Here is a 5,318-nt window from a genome sequence, read left to right as displayed (position 1 = left end):
TATATAAGTATATATAGTATATATAGTATATATATTAAGTTATACACATATATAAGTATATATAGTATATAAGTATATATAGTATATATAGTATATAAATATATATAGTATATATATTAAGTATATATAGTATATAAATATATATAGTATATATAGTAGATACATATATTTAGTATATATATTAAGTTATACATATATATAGTATATATTTAGTATATATATATATATATATATATATATATATATATATATATATATATATATATATATATATATATATATATATATTAAGTTATACATATATATAAGTATATGTAAGTTATACATATATATGTATACGAAAAATACTATTCTGTATTGCTGACTTGCTGTTAGGCTGTTAGTCAGTAAATATTTAAACTTTAATTATAAAGTTGTATAACATATGAAAATATAGCTACAATATACAAATAAATACTATAATATATATATATATAATACAAAAAACAAAAAAAAAATATATTTTAAGCAATCCAAACCGGACCGGTTCCAGTTTGGACTTTAAAACCGGTAAACCGGAACCGGTTAGGCGGTTCCGATTTTGAAACCGGAACCGGCCGGTTTCCTAACCGGTTCCCGGTCCGGATCCGGTTGGAACCGGTTAATAGGCATATGGTCAATTACGCTCAAAATTCAATCATTTGACTCCCATAATATTGGGAAAAAAGACTACAGTAGATGGGGGGGAAAAGAGGAGAAAAGCAGAAGAAATAAATGAGAAAAGCAAGTAAGATAAGAGTGGTGGGTCAGGAACAGTGGCAGAGCCACATAGAGCCGATGAACCCCTCGGCGGAAAAAAAAATACTATTTTTATAAGGTTAAAATTATTTTTTATATATAGAGAGTAATGTTGAACCCCCTTAGACTTCTTCGCATGTTTACTTTTTTATATTTTAAACCCTCTCGACGAAAATTCTAGCTCTGCCACACGTTGTCTTTAGGCAATTCCATGTGTCCACATGGCGCTGCTAATATTACTTCCTCTCTTCTTTCCCCTTCCACACACATAATCTCAAGTATTAAGAGGTTCTTTTATATGTTGCCCAACTATAAATAGTCCTGATACAAAAATTCAATATTGAGTTATCTCTTGTTTGATTACTAATTTTGAAAAGGGTTACTCGTTTTGTCCTAATTTATGTGACACTGTTTGAATTTCGAGAATCAAATAGTTTAATTTTGATAGTGTATTCGGACATAAAATCTATAAGTATAAAATTTACATATGCGGAAACTACATAAAAGTACTATAAGTCACAATAATTGACAGTTCAAAATATTTAAAAGACATATGAAAATAGTATGGTCAACGAAACACTTGTTGGAATCTTAATTAGAAATAGTATCAGAATAAGCTATTTGTGCCAGATGATGAACTAATAATACCAGCCCTAATAAAACAATGATAAATACTAAAATACCCTCAAAGTTCCTCAAACCCTTTTCCTATTAGTATTAAATAAGCTGGAGGATATTTCTGCAAACAAACAATTTCTTCTTAATAATTATACCGTACTCAATATTATCTTTAACACAATAAAATCAAATAATTAATAAAAAATAATATTAAAATATTAAGTAATTCCGGCATGACTTTGGCATTCACTCCAAACGACCTCTACTAGGAGTAATTATTTTCTCTTCCATTTCTTCTTTCCCCAGCGCACCAATCCAAAAGAGACCCTTTGCCCTTTTCCCCCTCTCTGTTTCGCTTAATTAATTCCTCCCTGCAAAAGTACTAAAAAAAAAAAAAAAAAAAAAATACCAAACACCCAATCACTACGTACTAGCTAGTCCATTACTCTACTGCTACGGCAGCAGCAGCTACCGTCACGGCCGCTGCTCCTCTCCCTCTATCTAAACCCAGGCAAAGACATGACTGGGAAATTGACCCTTCAAAACTGATCATCAAAAGCGTCATTGCTCGTGGCACTTTTGGTACTGTCCACCGTGGCGTTTACGACGGCCAAGATGTTGCCGGTTAGTGTTTTTTCAATCCTTTATGTTTTAAGTAAGGGAGAAGGGTCAAAAACACTCCTAAACTATTCCAAATAGGTCTCTTTACCCTCTGTTACGTTTTTTGCTAATAATGTTTTTGTTGTTAATTTTTTTCTTTCAAAACTGTCCTCCTAATAGTTTGAAAATACTTTTCCTAATAACGGTTGCTCCGAAATAAGGAAAATGAGATAATTTTATTCTTCAACTATTCGAAATAGGTCACTTTACCCTCCTTTACGTTTTTGCTTAAAAATACTTCTTTTCATTAAGATTTTGGCTCAAAAATGCCCTGCAACTAACCAAATAGCTCGTGAACACCCTTTCTACAGACGGTTGCTCCAAATTAAGGGAGAATGAGCCATATTTGTCCTTCAACTATCCAAAATGGGCAGTTATTTTTGATCCATTGCGAATAGTTTAGGAGTATTTTTTAGCATGCTCGGAAAATTATCTGTTCAATGATTCCTGTGTGATATAGTTTCTCAAGTATCCCTGATTTTTCGATTTCTTTTTCACTACTTTTAACTTTTTGGGAGGGGCAGAAAGTTTGTTAGGGAACCGTGGGAAGAGCATTTTTGGGATTGTCGGTCCATTTTCCTTTTATGTACTGTTGAAAAGTTCTCTTTTTTCCTTTCATTTATTTAATTATAATGCATGGATCATACCATTTTAAAGAATAGGTGCTAGGAACTTAAACAAAATAGAATGGTAAAAAAAGGGTTCACGTGTTTACAATTTTGGCAAGTCATTAATTGTATAGTAAATAGTGGAAAAATTGTGCTCAGGTCCATCTTATTTTCTTGTGTTCGGACTTCACTATTGATTTTGTGGGCCTATTCATGATTCAATTTTAATGTTCTATAATCTGCTGGATATAACAACTTTTATCTCTTCAATCTAATGCAGTTCAGTGGGGCAACTATGGGCTCTTCTGGTCTCAATATACAAACAGACAATGGTCATATTGGCATGCCTAGTAACATATGCTGCGTTGTTGTGGAATACCTTCCGGGTGGTGCCTTAAAATCTTACCTTATAAAGAACAGAAGAAAGAAGCTAGCTTTCAAAGTTGTTGTGCAGATGGCACTTGATATGGCCAGAGGGTAATTGGAACTCTTTCTCATGTATTTCAAACACCCTTGAATTATGTACTACCATTTATCATTTATCTGAACAAAGGTCAAACATTTGAACTTTGTAGATTAAGTTACCTTCACTCTCAAAAGATTGTGCATAGAGATGTCAAGACAGAGAATATGCTATTGGATAAGACGCGTACAGTAAAAATTGCAGATTTTGGGGTTGCTCGCATTGAGGCCTCTAATCCAAATGACATGACTGGGGAGACTGGAACCCTTGGATATATGGCTCCTGAGGTAATTTTGGAAGTGGACTAGGATTCACTTTTCCACACTATCCTTCATTCATGTCAGTAATCTGTCTGGTCATTTTCTGTTCTTTTGGTGGGTCAATCTGATTCAGCACATATAAAGCTTTTTCCTTCTACTCTTACTCACAAAACGTTCCCTTCTTTTCTCCAAGATTCATTTGTCAAGTTGTGGAAGGACAACCCTTTGTGTGCAAGACTTGCTCTCTGAGCCTTTTGATCTACATAACTATACATACTACATAACACAATGTTTAGCGTTATTTGTTCAAAATATGCTGAAATCCCCCCAAAATCCAGTTAACTGGTGAAAGTGCTTCATTAAGACAGAAAGATAATGTGAAGAATGAAAACGCTGAAACAGGAAAGTAGTTGGACATAACTCACTGTTGCTGAATTTTCAAATGCTAAAATTACAGGTTCTCAACGGCAATTCATACAATAGAAAATGTGATGTGTACAGTTTGGCATATGCGTGTGGGAGGTATATTGTTGCGACATGCCATATCCTGACCTCAGTTTCTTAGAAGTAACTTCAGCTGTGGTTCGCCAGGTAAGTAAACTCTCCAACTTCATAGCACTTCTTGGATATAAGTAATGACATATGAAGCATAAAAACAGATCTTCAGAGAATAATATATAGCTCTTGGCTTCTTATTGCTTATATGCTTTTGTCACCTTGGTTAACTACGGTTTCTGTTGTGCCAAGCAGAATCTGAGGCCGGAAATACCAAGGTGTTGCCCGAGTTCGCTTGCTAATGTAATGAAGAGATGCTGGGACGCCAACCCTGACAAGCGGCCTGAGATGGACGAGGTAGTATGCATGATAGAGGCTATTGATATGTCAAAGGGCGGAGGAATGACTCCCGTTGATCAACAACAGGGTTGTTTCTGTTTCCGAAAGCATCGTGGACCTTGAACCTTATACCTCAAGCAGATCAAGACATACAGAAGTAGGTAAATTCCATCTCAATTTCCAAATATTTGACAAAGGAAGTGAACTTGCAGACCTCCAGAGTATTTGAACAGTTCCATTGAGAAGCTATGCTACATGCATGCATTTTTCTCTTGGTTTGATGTAAAGGTTACTTCTGTTTTCTTTTTTCTTTTCTTTTTGCTTATAAGATCCCCAATCTTATTCTTTTCTTTTCTATTTCTGGGAAATTTTCAAATATGTCATCAATTTGACTTCTGTAGGTTGGGTGATGGGATTGACACTGCTTCCTTCTATGCGGGAAAAACCGACGGACAGGGTCGGTTTTGTCCGTCGGTTTTTCTTTAAAAACATTCCAGACGGGTTTTAATACCCATTTCTTCTCCTCTTCCCAATTAAACTCCCATTCCCCTCAAACCCTAGCTACCCGCCGCCCCCCTCCCCTCCACCCAGCCCCGCCGCCCAGCGCCGCCGTCTGAGCAGCCCGTCCCCACCAACCCCAGACCCGTTTTGAAGTTAATTAATTGAGGTTAGTTTCTCTTAAATTAGGGGTTTTAAAATTCTTTCAATTTTAGTTTTATTTGTAGATTTTAGGCCTAATGTTAATCTATTTAGCTTTGTTAAACATCATTTGCAATGTTATTAATGTTAAATTTGTGAAAAAAATGTAAACTTTATTTAACTAGTTTAGTTGTCATTTTTTGGCTTGAGATTGTGCTATATTTCGTGTTCTTTGTCAATGTATTTGTGTTAGCTTAGTTATCATTCTTTGTAATATTATTGATGTTGAATATGTGCAAAAATGTATAGTTTAATTATTTGACTATTTTTTTTTTGGCTTGAGATTGTGCTATATTTCGTGTTCTTTGTCAATGTATTTGTGTTAGCTTAGTTATCATTCTTTGTAATATTATTGATGTTGAATATGTGCAAAAATGTATAGTTTAATTATTTGACTAT

The 5,318-nt window shown here is 34.4% G+C and overlaps 1 pseudogene; it reads left to right on the top strand.

Annotated features, from left to right (window-relative positions):
- The first annotated feature begins 1,318 nt into the window (after positions 1-1,318).
- LOC132634255 (serine/threonine-protein kinase STY13-like) lies at positions 1,319-5,033 on the top strand (annotated as a pseudogene).
- Positions 5,034-5,318: the final 285 nt, after the last annotated feature.

This window comes from Lycium barbarum, chromosome 3, assembly GCF_019175385.1.
Source record: "Lycium barbarum isolate Lr01 chromosome 3, ASM1917538v2, whole genome shotgun sequence".
Lineage (NCBI taxonomy): Eukaryota > Viridiplantae > Streptophyta > Magnoliopsida > Solanales > Solanaceae > Lycium > Lycium barbarum.
The sequence above is the reverse complement of the archived record's forward strand: the minus strand, read 5'-3'. Positions and strand labels throughout refer to the sequence as shown.